This window comes from Pleurodeles waltl, chromosome 5, assembly GCF_031143425.1.
Source record: "Pleurodeles waltl isolate 20211129_DDA chromosome 5, aPleWal1.hap1.20221129, whole genome shotgun sequence".
NCBI classification, from domain to species: domain Eukaryota; kingdom Metazoa; phylum Chordata; class Amphibia; order Caudata; family Salamandridae; genus Pleurodeles; species Pleurodeles waltl.
Window position 1 is genome coordinate 1,342,442,494 of NC_090444.1, and position 16,895 is coordinate 1,342,459,388.

The following is a 16,895-nucleotide window of genomic DNA, read 5'->3' on the forward strand; positions in this document are numbered from 1 at the left end:
GTAGCAACTAAGCGTTGCTAGGCGGGTGTACTCGTTTCGGAACACGCGTTCCGCTCGAGCGCTTCGCTTCCAGTTATTTACATTGTTGTAGCAACGGGTGTTGCTACGAAGGTGCGCTCGACTCGGAACGCGCGTTCCGCTCGAGTGCACTTCTTCTGTTTGGCTTCATTTCTTAGCGCGTTGCACCCGTCTGAGGGCACGCGTCTTTTTCTTTCAATCCGACAGAGTTGTTTAATGCGCATTTAACCGTTTGAGTACTTTAGGGAGCTACAAGCTCGTGTATTTTGCATATATTTTTCCTCTTATCTTCAACACTTTGTGTTTTGACTGTTTCCTACCCCGTGACACCGTTTGGTTGATTATACCCCTACGGGGAAGAAATTTGTGCTTTACATTTCTTGTTTTTGGACAGAGGGGGTAGGAAATTGCCCTTTATATATTTATAGGGTGTTATTCTCTGTCACGTTTTTTGTCTGAACCTCAGCATGCAGTCTTCTCAGGAACATGAACCTTTTGCCAACATGTCCCCGGGTGAGGGTTCCTCTCACCGTACCATTCCCCCTGGGGTAGACGCCTTATTCTCGCAAGCAATTTCGCACGCTTTGGCTCCTCTTAGAGAGACTGTGGCTAAACTCACAGAACATGTGTCCAAGGGTACGGGCATGTTTGGCGTGACGGGAACTGAGGGTGATACTTCTACCCTTTCGGCTCCCAAGAACAGGCGCAAGCGCGACGCGGGGCACCTGGAAGATAGCGATTTTTTATCACACTCCAAGAGTGCGCGCGCGCAGACGCGTTTACCCTCCCGGGAGGGTCGATTGCCCGGAGTAATGGGTGACATGCTTCACCATCTATGGAACCCTGATTCTGGTTCACCTAAAGGCATCCTGGGTGGTTCAGACGACGATTCATCATCTTTGGATGATGATTCAGGTCGCCCTTGGCGTCCTAATACTACCCTGCCGGATCATTCTGATCCTGGGGATTCGGACTCAGACATGTTTGAACAGGAGGGTATATACCATCCACGTTCCTCTGAGTGGCGGCCGGACCTTAAGGTTGCGGAGTATGTCGCCAGTAAAATTAGGCAACCTTTGGACAAGGAAGTGCGTGCTCGTTTACGGGCCGAATGCCCTCGCCCATCGTTATCTGATAAGGTTGCTTTTACTCCGGATATTGATCCAAAAATGTGTACCTTTTTTGCGAAATATATTAAAGATCCCAAGAAAGGGATAGATCGCTCCTGGAGGGCATGCCAGGACAAGCTTCTGGATGTGTTGGGACCCCTCACACAGATCATTCAACTGGCAGAACGCGCCAAACATTCAAACACTCCCCTGCAGACAGACATTGTCGCAGGATGGGCCCAGAGACCTGTCTGTCTTCTGGGCAATGCGAACTGCGCCATTTCCGCGGAAAGGCGCAGGTCTTTATTAATCAAAATCGATCCCAAATTGGGTGAACTTTCAAACTCGGAGGCAGGGGCTATTGCCCAAGGCAATTTATTTGGTGACCCTTTTGTTAAAGAACTGGGTAAATTCGTTGCTACTTTTTCGGCTCTGGATAAAGCCCAGTCTTCCATTAAAAAGATTTTTCCCAGTAAGGTTTTTGGCGGGGCCGGACGAGGCAGGGGTCGCTCTTCCGGCCGTCCTTACCAACAAGGCCCCGGTTCCTACCGAAACAACGGGTGGCGTGATGGCCGACAGGGAACGTTCTTCCCCAACAGAGGAAGGGGAAAAGGCAGAGCTTCCAGATCCGCACGTGGAGCACCCAATGCCCCAGGAGGTCCCTCTGGTAAGGCTTATCCCTTTTTCCCCTCTAAATTTCGGAGGGAGATTGCGGAGTTTCAAGGCCAACTGGAGACGTATTACATCAGACGCTTGGGTATTGCAGACGGTCTCGGGGTTTCAGATAGAATTCTGGGGCACCCCTATTCAGGAGAATCTACCTCCGCCGATAGTGTTTTCTGCGGCAGATTGCGATCTCATAGATTTAGAGGTTCGGGATCTTCTGGCCAAGGGCGCCATTGCCCTCTCTTCCCGGCACCCCAGGGGTTTTATAAGCAATATCTTCTTAGTAGAAAAGAAGGACAAGGGGTTTCGGCCTGTCATCAATCTTCGAGCATTCAACGAATGGGTTGTTTACAGGCATTTCAAGATGGAAGGTATTCATTTGCTCAGAGACCTCCTTTTACAGGGGGACTGGATGGTGCGCCTAGATCTCAAGGTCGCTTACCTCACCGTCCCAGTTTTTTCCCCTCACCGCAGATTCCTTCAATTCATCTGGAACGATCAGGTGTTCGAATTCACCACTCTACCGTTCGGTCTCTCGTCGGCTCCGTGGTGCTTTACCAAACTCCTCAAACCAGTGGTGGAAACACTGAGGTTGCAGGGCATACGACTCATCATTTACCTGGACGACATCCTCTTATTGGATCAATCCAGATCTCAACTTTTATCCAATTTGAACACAACTATTGCTCTTTTCCAGGACCTGGGGTTTGTAATCAATCAACAAAAATCGGAACTCTCTCCGACCCAATCATTAGTCTTCCTGGGTTTTCTCATAGATTCTCGTTCGGCATCCCTCAGTCTTCCGTCCACAAAGATATCCAAAATAAAGAAGGAACTGAGGAGAGTCCTTCAGCGAGACAGGATTTCCCTTCGCCAATTAGCCAGGGTAGTCGGCCTGCTTTCTTCCTCAATTCAGGCCATATTTCCCGGCCCCCTACACTACAGAGCCCTTCAACGCCTGAAGGCTTTCCACCTTCGCCGAGGGGTGACTTATTCCGAGCTCATCTCCCTATCTCAGGAAGCGAGAATGGAACTATTTTGGTGGCTGGACCACATGGAAGCATGGAATGGCAGAGCCATTTTCGGAGCGGCCCCGGATCTGGTGATAGAGTCCGATGCCAGTCGCCAGGGATGGGGGGCTCGATGCGGGGACATTTCGTTTGGGGGACGCTGGACTCCACAGGAGCTCACCATGCAAGGGTCGTTTGCGATAAAGTCCCTAACGAGAGACAAAGTCTCATGTGTAGTTCTTCTCAGGATGGACAATGTATCGGCGGTACAGTACATAAACCGTTTAGGAGGGACGCGATCAAGAGCTCTAGCGGAACTAGCAAAGGACTTCTGGCATTTTTGTCTCCAACACCAAGTCTCGGTCACGGCAGAGTATCTTCCGGGGGCCCAGAATGCTTGGGCGGACTGGAACTCCCGATTTCTCACAGACTCCAGCGATTGGCAGTTACATCGATCGGTTTTTCAAGCGATCATGACCCGTTGGGGTCTCTGCACAGTAGACCTCTTTGCGTCCAGGTGGAACGCTCACCTTCCCATTTCTTCAGCTGGCGCCCGGATCCGGGAGCGGCGGCAGTAGATGCGTTTCGCCAACATTGGGGGACTCTTCAAGGTTATGCTTTCCCTCCGTTTCTTATGATCCCGCGAGTCGCAGCTCAGGTCCGCAGGCAGGAGGCGACAATAGTCCTAATAACTCCCTGGTGGAGGTCTCAGGCTTGGTTTCCGACTCTTCTGGAACTCTCTTGCGAGTGCCCCCTGCGTCTCCCAGTTTTTTCTGCACTCCTACGGGACCCGTCGGGATCTTATCACCCCCTGGTCCTTCAGGGTCATCTCTCTCTCATAGCTTGGAAGATTTCAGGCATCGTTGGCAGGACGGCCGACTTTCACAAGAAGCTAAAAACTTCATTGCGCAGGCCTGGGCCCCTGGCACATGCAAACGATACAGTTCAGCATGGAACAGATGGTCTCGTTGGTGTGTGGACAAACACCGTGATCCCATGGGGGCCAGCATTACAGACATCGCAAATTTTCTTGCAGAATTAGCGGAGTCTGGTCTTGCTTACTGTACGATTAATTCTTTTCGCTCCGCTATATCTGCAGGTCACCCCCCTCTGAACAACCTTCCGGTCGGTGAACATCCATGGATCTGTAAGCTCCTCAAGGGCATCAGACTTTCTAGACCTCCTCAGGCTAGATATACGAACATCTGGGATGTAAACATAGTCCTTAATCTTTTGTCCTCTTGGCGCGATAATCAGTATTTATCCCGGAAGGAGTTATCTGCCAAATTGGCCATGCTTTTATGCCTCATTTCATGTAAACGCGTATCAGATATCAGGGCCTTGGATGTATCAGCCCGTGTCTTTACTCCAGAAGGAGTCACGTTTACTATTTCTAGGAGAACAAAGAATAATACCAGGTCAGTATCCTATCCATCTTTTCCAGACTCCCCAAAATTATGCGTGGTTAGATGTCTCAAGGTCTATGAGGAACTAACCGCGAATCTTAGACCTCCGGGTGAGAACCAATTATTAATCTCCATTAAAAGGCCGTTTAAGGCGGTTTCTTCTCCTTCCATTGCCAGATGGATTCGTTGGATCCTGTCTGAGGCAGGTATTGATATCCAAGTTTTTGGCGCTCATTCTACACGGGGGGCCATGGCTTCGAAGGCCATACAGGTTGGGGGTAGATTAGAAGACATCATGCATGCCGCGGATTGATCTTCGGAATCTACTTTTAAGAAGTTCTACTTTAAACCTATTCATGAGGCAGCCTCACTGGTGGTTGGTAAGCTTTGAACTTGCATAATCCTCGCCTCCGGTCCTGTTATAGAATGCGAAATTTCCTAGCTATCGTGAAGGAAAGTTTCAATTCTATTAAGGACACGGAGGCGAGGATTATCCCACCCACATACTACTCTCGAGTCTTCTGCCCACCCGAACTCTTGTATCTTCGTATTGAGGTGGTATATTTGCATGTATACCTTATTTATTTATTTATTTCCTTGCTCATGTATCTAGTTTTTTCTTTAAACGAGGTTGATAATCTCAAGCTGATTGTTGTGATTCAGGTTATGACACATATGTATATATTTTCTTGTTTTGCTGGCATTGAAATGCGACACTCTGTTATCAGTTTCGGTCCTAATTTCACCGTATATTTTTAGGTCCCCAGACTACACCCAGTTCATTCGAACAGGATTTCCGCAGTGAAGTCGTGGAAGTGTGTCGCAGCTGAGGCTATTTATACCGGCGTGAAGGGTGGAACCTCATTGGATACTGGTTACCATGGCGGCGGCTTCATGGAACTTGTAGTTTTTCTGTTCATTTTGTGTTTAACTTTGAACTTGCTGATTAATAAAAAGTGAAGAAAGATATGCATAATCCTCGCCTCCGTGTCCTTAATAGAATTGAAACTTTCCTTCACCATAGCTAGGAAACTTCGCTTTTGTCTACAATGCATTTGGGCATCCGGTGTGTCTAGGGTCACCAATTGAAGATGGAACTGCGGGCTACCGCCTGTCAATAAACCTTCCAAACCTCCCCGGAACTGTATCTCTGATACCCTGGAAACATGTGCTCCACGATCCCGGAAGTGTTTGACAGCAGCTCGTAGGTAGGTATTCCAGGAGGCGTGCTTTACACGTCTGCAGCTGTGTTGCGCCTCTAAGTATCTGACATTTTTCGTACATAGACTCGACAGAAATCAAGAAAAAGCTATAGGCGGGTCATGAGAACGTTGGGGAGGGCCAGAAGCAATGAGGCAGAGCAGTTCGTGCATTTTTAAGGTGCATCAGAGATGGGGCCAACAGCAGCATCAAAGAAACACCCACGATTTGTGGAAGCTGAGTAGGGTGACCACCTGGCATTGAGGCAAATTCTGGATAGGACTGTAAAAAATTCAGGACAAAGGGTCAAAATTCAGGACAAAAATTCAGGACAAAGGGTCAAAATTCAGGACAAAAATTCAAGAACAAACGTCAGTTTTACAGACACACGCAAGAGAGGCCATGCCTCACTATGTTGTCAGTGCATTTATGTACTCTTTTTTAACATAGCACTATTTATTCACTGTGGACCTTTTGTGATTTCCTCCTGGTGTGCTACATTCAGGTGTCACATTACGTCCTTGTTCAGTAGTAAATTAATGCCCTTCACGGCAAGGCCATCACCCCTACCCAAATCTACCCGATCTTTCCTGAAGAGAAAGTAACAGCAACATTTTGATTATGTTTCTGAACATTTCAAAACCCCTGGCAAACAGTTTGGGAAACATTAAGGTAATTAACCTTATGCTAGTTTAAGCAAATTGAACAAAAACATCTGGCTTACCCCAACCACCCATGGACTTTCAACCTAATTTTTTTAAAGAAGCAGGGCAGATGGTGTTGGTGGCAGTCTCACACTTAATGACAGGATGTGATATACCCATAAATTGTCTGTAGTCTCACTGCACTAGAGTGTATGTTTGGGACTCTACATTTATCTCAGAAATAGGAGCCCGGACTACCAATCAAAGATAATAAAAGAGTAGGATGAAATCGAGATCAAATGGGAGATCCACGGCAAGTAATTCAAAGGGCTGTTGCTAACAACTGGATAAATGAAGAAGAGAAGAACAAGGTGGGACAATTCCTAAAATCAGACAAGATGGGTCCACCAAGACTATTTGAAGGTTTTGGGTACCTGGGGAGTTGTCTGCACACAGGAGCGAAACAGAAGGGGCACTGTCAAGTGGTTGAACAATCAACACCCATCCACCTTGGCAAACTCTTCTGGTGCAATGGTTCGCTGTTAGTGCTTGTGAAGGGTGAGCAGGGGCCAGACCCCGTGCAAGGTTGTGCAAGGCAATTGCCCGCTTAGTCCATGTCTTTATATGGTTTTGAAATTGAGCAAAAGCCAAACTAGAGATCTGGGTTATCCCTAAGTGTCAAGTACACATAGAATCTTCAAGATATTTGGGATGTAAATTGCACAAACAAAATTTACAAATGTTTAAATTTAATTAGTGTTTCTTTAACATATGGCACTGTTTTCGCCTTCATACACAATTAGATCTCAGATTGAACTGGGAACCAGTTACCTTTTGATACCTAGTGATTAATATCTACCATTCTTACACTGATTTCCAGGATGAAAATCTCGGCAGAGCAAACGGTCCCTCCAAGCCCAGTTTGCTTTTTGGTCTTCTCTTCTGCTTTCTGTAGAGGCCATGTGGCACTAGCGAAGATGGTGTGCTACCCCAATGATAGTATTATTTTGCAAACCTTCCCCTGCTCGTCCTTCATTCCTTCTTCAGACAGGCCACACATCTGATTTGGTCGCTGCGGCGCCATCGAGAGCTCTTTCCACTCTAAAGCTAACTGTGACTGCGGGTGGATTAGATCTTCTGGACTTAGAACGCTATTATTCAGCTGCACAGGTCCAATGGGTGGCTCGCTGGCTTTCTGCCCACCTCCCTGCATGAGATGGGGTTTACCAGTAAAGACTTTTAAGGAAGTCTTAATGCACTGCTCATCGTTTCCTACTGACCATTCTATGGATCACCATCCGGGGTTATCATGCATGGCTTTCTCTTGCCTTGCCAGAACCTGTAAACTCACTGACACGAAGAAACCCTATGCTCCTGCACTACCTTTGCTAAGCCTTCCCACTCGCACAGGATGGCTGTGCTCAGAGCAACTCCATCAGTGGCTTTTTGCAGGTGTCTTAAAATTGGGGACTTTGTTTCTGAACAGTGAGCTAGTAAATTTCCAAACCCTTGTGGCAGACTACCATCTTCACCCCGGTCAACTCCTTACCTACAACCACCTTAAATAATCATTAAATGCCCTATTTTATGTCTGCTACCTAGCACTAACCCTACAAGAGGTGTGCCAGAAGCTCTGTACCATAGGAAATGGTGGCAAACTGATAGAATGCGTGTACAGACCTATCCTGCAACATGGAAACCCCTCCAGGTCTTCTTGTCATACTACCTGGGTGATTGATGTAGCCAAACCTCTGCAAGATATGGACTAAAATACTGGAGTTTCCCCACAAAGTATCCCACAGCTGTCACTTTAAGAAAGTTCATAGTGCTTCCTTGTGAATGCATTCTGCCCGTTGCTTGCCATTGGCCTTGTGGTTTGTAACTCACAATTTGTTGCTTTCAATTTGCTGGCTTTATTTGTTTTAGGCTATGCATCTTGAATTCGTCCCTTCCCTTGCCAAAACCTTATTTACAGTATCCTGCCGAGTGCTCCCTTTCTGTAAACAGGCCTGTAAATCTTGTTCTTATCTTATCATATTTGCTGTGCATTCAAAGAACAAAGTCAAATGTCAGGCACTGTCTTCGGTGGGAACTTAGGGGCATATTTATACTCCGTTTGCGCCGAATGTGCGTCAAAAATTTTGACGCACTTTCAGCGCAAACGTTGCCCCATATTTAAACCCTGACGCCCGATCCGGCGCACCAGGAAAATGGTGCTATGTGCGCCAGTTTTTGGAAGCGGCACCCCGCCCTGCGTTAATGACATGCAGGGTAGGCGTTCCCGTCCAAAAACAGACGCACATAGCGGTGCGTGGTATTTATGCTCCAGGGCAAAAATCACTCCCGCGCGGCAGGCGGCGCAAAAAAATGGCGCAAAGCACGAATATCGTGAAATTTTAACGCCTAGGTCAGGGCAGGCGTTAAAATGGGGCAAACACACCTGTACTTAATCAGAACACACAGAACAAACAACAGAGCAGCAGAGCAGCAACAGGGAGACATGGAGGTGCTTTTTCTTCAACGTGCACGTAGACGCAGAGCCCTGCAGCAACAACAGCAGCCACAACAACAACAGCAGGGACCCCAAAGACAGCGCAGAAGGCAGGACAGGATATTCCGCCCAAGAACAACCCTGCATGGCCTCAGGGAACGAGACATCATCCAGAGGTACCGGTTGAACTGGCAGGCCATTCAGCAGCTGCTGACAAATATTGAACAGCAATTGGCCCCCACTTTAGTGACTCCACGCACTATCCCAACCGAAACAAAGCTGCTTGCCGTACTTCACCTGCTGGCAAGTGGCTCGTTTCAAACAACTGGTGCCCTGGTTGGTGGAATCTCACAACCATCTTTCTCCGCATTCCTGCCTAAAGTACTGGATGCTATCATTGGACTGACACCCCGCCACATCTGCTTCCCTAACACAGTGCAGAAGCAGCAGGAAACAAAACAGGGGTTCTACGCCATCAGTGGCTTTCCGCACGTCCTTGGTGCAATCGACTGCACACACGTACGCCTTGTGCCACCTGCTGCGAGTGAACACCTCTACCGCAACAGGAAGCACACACATTCCATCAACGTGCAGGCCATAGTCGATCACCAAGGACTGATCAGCAACATTGTGGCTAAATATCCTGGGAGTTTACATGACGCATTCATCTTCCGTCACTGCACCATCAACCAACACTTCCAGGATGGACGGTATGGCAATGGACTACTTGTTGGTAAGGACAAAAATCTACTTATATACTCACTGCACAGAAACCCTCTAGGATAAACAACACATACACCACAATAGCAACACCTAGACAGGAACACACTGAGGTACTCACATCACTAGCCATGTGTCACAAGTCACCATTGAACCTCTCCCACATTTGAATTTACTCCACAGCTTAGTGTGAAGACAATCATGACTGTGGTTGCCTAAATTTCACCTTGCAAATTGGAAGTCTCACAATAACCTGTACACTAATACAATGCATAACTTTTAAGGGATGGGATGGCCTGGGTATGTTCATATGAACGTTTCTAATACCCTTTCATGTTTCAACTCTGCATGGAACTATCATCACACCTCCAGTGAGGACACACGGACACCTGTGTCACAAGTCACAATGCAAGGGAGGGCACACCGTACTTGAGAAACCAATACATCCTGCTGACAAACAGTTAGACAACAAACACTTGCTCAGCCAAGGAAAAAAAACAATGCCAAAGTTTCCACCAACAACCATAGGTTGTCTCATTAGTACACAAAATAGTCACAGACAACACAACACAACTACTGCCATCAAAGATACGTACAACAGTGCCTCCTACATCTAATTGATACCATTCTGTGTTTCTCTTTCAGCTGATCAGGGGTATGGCATCCAGCCTTGGCTAATGACACCATATGGGAACCCAAATACTGCTGCTGAGCGGGCATACAATGACGCCCACAAGAGGACACGCAGCATTGTGGAGAGGACCTTTGGGATCCTAAAGTCAAGGTTCCGCTGCCTTGACATCACTGGCTGAAGCCTACTATACTCCCCAGAGATGGTCTGCAAGATCATACTCACTTGTGCCATATTACACAATATTTGTGTAAAAAGGAACATTCCCCTCCTTGAACCGGACCCAGACATGCCTGAGGATGATGATGATGAGGATGCTGGCCTGCAACAGGAGGGGGAACAACCTAACACCGCAGCAGGAGTGCGTAGGCGCCAACAGCTTGTGAACAATTTTTTTACTTAAGTTATTATAATCACTTGTATTCCACACTTGTAAATAAACACAGATAACAAACACCACATCATGCTTTGGCCTATTCATTTCTGACCACCTTTAGTTTGAAATAGCTGAAGATGAATGTCGTCTCATTGATCAAGAATGCCATTAAAATTCATCACACCAAAAATAAACATCACAACTGTATGCACAGAGGGTAGGATGTGACATGTTACATTACCATACACAGAGCCCAACAAGAGTACAAATGTGACAATTACACATGCCGGATCCAAACAACTGAAACAGTCTTTCATCCAGCCCAAAATTGGAGATCATTTGAAAGTCACATCACACGTGTTCAGAGACAGGGTGGGACCATCCATGTGTACGTGAACATGTCATCAATGGCTTCTCTCAAGTGTATGATGTGAGCAATACACAATTGCAACAACATCAGCTGCCACTAACTCAGGAGGAGACCTTGAAGTTACAGTGACAACATACACACAGACAGGTCATACTGGATCCACATTCCCACACACATGTACACATATGTCATACAACCAACCTAATATTTGAAAGTAGACCATCACAGTTGTGTCCCAGTTTGAACCTAGCAGGAAGATTGTAACATGACACTAAACCAGTTTATGCAGAAAGGGACACAGAAAAGCAAAAAAATCTTCGCATTATCACATCGTGAACGCTGAGAGTCTTGCAAACTTAGTCATATGAAAATGGTATGCAACTTAGCTCCAAATCATCATTACTGCAAACGTCAAATGGGCTAATGAGATGAATGAATGGTCAACAGTCATTCATACCATATGGCCTTACATTCGCCCGCTGCTGCAGGTTTGCCATGATATGATAAAAATACTCCATGGATACAGTAGCTATTCTGGATGGTCAAATCCTAGGGTGCTGGGGGCCTAACTCCACCTCTACCACCCCCAAAACATACAAGAATCATGTACTTGTGAACTAAACACATGCATAAGGCACATGTGTGGCCTCCATGTCACAAGTCCTACACAAATATGAAACACAAAATCATAATGGGACATGGTCAGCCCCATAAAAACTGAAAGTGACTCTCCCACTCCCTGTTAGGACTACAGATAAAAGCATCCCCATCATAAAAGTGGGCACATTTTGGAGACGGAATACATAATGGTATCAAAAACATCATTTCAAAATAGCCATCAGCAATTACACCAAATATGTTGTCAAATATGGTCAATACATTAGTTAACGTATCCCAAACATCACAGTGTGAAGGCCGTCTATACATAAAAGTACGGACATTTGTCATATACAAACACACATGTGTCTCACATCACACCGTTTGACCATGACAAATCACCTTTCCAAGGCTAAACACATGAAGACATTTGGATAAATTTGCTCCATAGTCTACGCATACAGCATGGCCGTCATAATTTGTTCACGTACATGAGTGCACACAATGCAGAGTCAGATACAAATGTATCCAAAAGTGTCTTGATATTTCGCCTTCAAAATATTATTTACATCCACAATATTTTTGACTCTGCATCATGTGCACTACTGTACGTGTAAAAAAAACCACGCCCATGATGTATGCGTGGTGAATTTGACGCTACATGGACAATATGTTGGTCATTTCATGTACAGTATTAATTATTAATATTCATATCATATTTTTTCACTCCGCATCATGTGCACCACTGTACGTGTAAAAAAAGCGACGCCCATGATGTATGCGTGGTGAAATTGACGCTATATGCACAATATGTTGGTCATTTCATGTACAGTATTAATTATTAATATTCATAACATATTTTTTCACTCCGCATCATGTGCACCACTGTACGTGTAAAAAAACCGACGCCCATGATGTATGCGTGGTGAAATTGACGCTACATGCACAATATATTGGTCATTTCATGTACAGTATTAATTATTAATATTCATATCATATTTTTTCACTCCGCATCATGTGCACCACTGTACGTGTAAAAAAAATGACGCCCATGATGTATGCGTGGTGAAATTGACGCTACATGCACAATATGTTGGTCATTTCATGTACAGTATTAATTATTAATATTCATAACATATTTTTTCACTCCGCATCATGTGCACCACTGTACGTGTAAAAAAAACGACGCCCATGATGTATGCGTGGTGAAATTTACGCTACATGCACAATATATTGGTCATTTCATGTACAGTATTAATTATTAATATTCATATCATATTTTTTCACTCCGCATCATGTGCACTGTAATGCGTCATAAAAAATTGACGCACAACTGTGTATGCGTGAAAATATGACGCATAACGGGAAAATAAAAACGGCGGCCATTTTATGCAGGAAGTGATGTAATAGGATATCCTGTTTACAAAATCTGTACTGGGAGGTAACTTTCACTTTCACTTTGCAGTCTCAGATTTCTCTAGACTGTGTGGTTGTGTGAAAGGTGTTGTCCTGTGTTTTACTGCTCTAGTGTCCTGTGTGCCTTGTATTTTGTCTTAGTGTCAATCTATTATTGTTGTATCACATTGTCTCAGTCTGTTTAGTGTTATTTTGTCTATACCTGTGATAGTTTGTATTGTCTGTGGGAGTCTGTTGTGGGTAGCATAGTTTGGGGGGTTAGTTGGGCTATTTTTCTACTTCTCCTTTTTCTTTGACACCTCTACCTTTCCCCATTTCCCCCTTTATATTTTATATTTTGTTGGTACATTCTTATCCCTCTCAATATGTCAGGTAGGCCTCGCCTGTCCAAGATGGGGGAAGACGAATTGGGGGGGTTCATATGGCTCGTAAGCCATTTCCTCCCACTAATGCTGGAAGCTGGGGGCCGTGTGATACAGGGGTATCACACGGAGGCCAGGAAAATCCGGTGGGAGAAGGTGCGCCATCACCTGGTCCGGGTCTATGGGAGTCTCAGGAATGTACACCAACTCAAGCACCGCTGGGCAGATCTGATCACCAGGGAACAGGACCTGCTGGACCACCTGGGACTCCAGATTGGTGGCCATGTTGGTGAGTAAAAAACAATTACATGGGAATGACAGAAATCGGTGTGTGAACATGTGATGATTGTTAGCGAATCTGCAAAATAAGTAGCTGAGTGTGTGTAATGCCAGGGAAACCTAGGCCCATGGTTATACACATTAATCCCCATTCTTGCAACACATGTACACGCAATGACAGCTTTATAAATTCAACATCTATTTGTATTATGCTAAGTCGCCCCCTCTCTGCGTCCCAAAATGTTTCAAATGCTGCGCTACAAAGGTATACATATGTGTCCTAATGTGTATTTGTTGCAGAATGTGTATGAAGACCTATGCTACCAGTCCGAAGGATCATTTTTGCAACACATACCAGATGCCTGTAGCTGCATGTAATGTAGTGTTGCCTTTGTGTCAGAAAAGCAACACGTGAACGGCTCTATTTGTACTCCACTGGTCATAATGGCCAGTGAGTACGTCATGTAGAAACAACATACCTACATATGCAGACGCCATAGCTAGACAGAAAATTGGAAACACATGATGATGCTATACATGTGTGTTGCCGTCACGTCACATGAAGTTAGTCATGTTGTTCACACATATGTCACATGTGTGTCTGTTTGCTGTCTGTTGACCCTGTCCAAATAGCCTGTTTAATTGTGAGTGGTCATGCAGTCCTCATGGAACCAGTTTTGGAATGTCTCTCGGGGATGCACATGCTGAGATGTATGGATAACATTATTGTTGGGGCATACTAATGGAGGATTAACTTGGACGACACCTGACTGTCCTGACCACTGCATGAGTGTAGTAGGGTGTGACACTGGAGCAGGAGACTCATCCAATGTTAATGTTGAATACAAAGTGATCCATGCAGGATGAGCATGTGTGAAAGTCTATCATTACCATGTCATTTTCACACAGTGTCATTGTAACAGAAATCTTTTGTCCGTTCACCCAGTCTGAGTATAATCTTTGTTTCATGCTTTACAGGTGGACCAGCCCCGTACACCGTGGGAGAGGTGGCCCATTTTGACGACCCCGATACCTACAGTGAGTGTCGCCTGAGTGCTATTTACATTGTTTGGTAATGACGCATGATGGATTACTGTGTGTTCAAGAAAATTCATGACTTGATGTGCTGGACGTTCATTGGCTTTGTTCTTTTAGTGTGATATCAAATTAGAATTATGTTTCTGCAAAGCAATACGTAGTCATCTCTCAGATTGAGGGGCTGTAGCCCATTCAATTATGGCGGCAATTGGGAATGGTATGACTCATTTCGAATAGACTGGTCAATGTTAGACTTGGTCAGGGACTTGCCATGAACTGAGTCTGCATATCAGACTGACAGTCTCCCAGATAGCTTAGGCACATGGCATTGATGACAAGTGCTTCTTCCTAGTTGAGGATGGACTGTGTACACTGTAGGTTGGATCTTCCATGGGCATGTACTTCCACAAGGTGAACTCGAAGTGTGTGTGACTTGAGTGCAATGCCCTAGGTGTTCAGTTGAATCATGTGAATGGGTGTACTACCTCCCCTGTGTGTGTTGTTAAACATGCCTCACTAATAGTATGTTATGTTGGGCTAAGTCATAACATTTTGACATGTGTGGACCTGGGATGTGACAAGGTTGGGCTGACTACAACGTGTTGCTAGCCCTTCATGGGTGTTGTGTGTGAAGGCACATAATTGTTGAACTTTCTGTACACTCCTGGGTGTGCATTTAACATGGGATTGTTGGTTGTTCTTCCCACACCACCCACAAAGACTGGGATGTTACTGTGAAACAGGGTACCTAGGACTGTAGCAACCAGTATGTTACACGTACTTAACACCTTTTGTGACTTGAGTTAGTACCTTGGGCCAGAGTGAGAAAAATGTCTACACGTTGCAAATGGCATAAATATCTGTGTGGGATTTGCAAACGTCTGTTTCCTAATCCAAAATGTCTTTGGTGGTCATGTACATATGAGTAAAATGCTTTTCAAAATTGATATAATGAAGGGTTTTACCAGACCTACTTGCAAATCACAGTGGTAGGCAATCCCATTTGCAACCGAGTACGTGGTTGCAAAGTGAGTAGCTGTTATCATCCACTTGAAGTGGATGGTAACCACCTTGCTGACTGGAAGGGGTCCTCATTGTAAAGCTTCAGCCTTTGTGAGTGGACTAAAAAAATCCTGCGCAAAAAAGCCAGTGGTCTAAGGGACCAATAATTACCGTGAAAATTTCCAAGTACAATTGTTGTGATTTAAAAATAATTGCAGCTCATTTTTCTTTCCGGTAAACGGCCTACACTTGGGGAGAAATAACTTGCTTAATTTAAAAACAGTCACGTCTATGGAGTTCTGCTGGTCCCAGCAGGCCACCATCCCCGTGAGTGCCCATGTTGCTAAGGTGGGGCAACTTGGAACCCACATCATTGATGTTCATGAGGTAGGTTTTAGGGACCCCATAGCAACTCGCAGACGGTGTAAGAGACACCGTTCTGCTTTGCAATTTGCTAGTTGATTTTCCTAAATTCCTACATCTGACACCTAGTGTGGACACATGATTCTGGGCCAGGGGTTCAATCTTAGCACACAACTAATTAAAAATGCTATTGAGTGAGGAGTGTGAGTGTAATCACATAGAATGACATATGTACTGAAGTCAGTATGCGGAAGAGCTGGTGCCATAATGTCAAATGCCTTAGGTATGATTTGGATGAGTAGTTTAGGGTGATGTCATCCATCATGTAGAGACATGGATATGCTAGGTGTGATATGACCTTAGGGATGCATGATTCACATGTACTTCCTCTGAGCATTTCCGTGAACTATGTTGTAACAATTGCTGCATACAATATATTTCTATTAATGGACAAATGAGCCATTGTGGGATTCAACCCACTGTAAATTCAATGCTCAATATTTCCCTTTTCTCTTCACAGCTGCAAACCTGAGTGCCTCAGAGCGCAACCATTTTGAGCACAGGGCAATGAGGTACAGGCACATCCTGCAGGTGCAGTGTGGGTATCGGAGGATGGCCCGCAGATACAATTCCGATCGGGCCTCCGGGGCGTGGTATGCCACACCACAGGCTCCACCAACGGTGCCACCTACAACCACCAGGTCTGCCCAAGGGGACCCAGCGACGGACCAGCCATCTTCCTCAAGACCTGGACCCAGCCGTGTGTTGGGAGCAGGGCTGTCCCGTGGCCACTCCACTCCAGCGACAATCTCCACCTCCACCGGCACGCAGACCAGCAGTGACCCTCCAATTGACCCTGCAGCCTTCCGGGCATTGTCTAGGAAACTGGACAGGTTAATTCAAAAGGTGGACAACCTGACGGAGGACATGGCGGAGGTTAAAAAGAAGGTGCGCTCCATCCGGCGCACACTTCAGAGGGCAAATCTTTAGTTATTTTGCCCTCCTGAACTTTTACCCCTCCCCTCTCCCCTCTTTCCTCTTTTCATACTGTTAGTTGGGTTTGGGGGGTTAGTTATAGTATAAGTATAGGTAATTAGCTTAGTTAGTGTTAGGTAAGAGGGTGGGGGGTCCTTATACTTTCTATCTAATATTTTTGTGTGGGTGGGTGGGTGGCGGGCAATGTTGGGATTCCTGTTT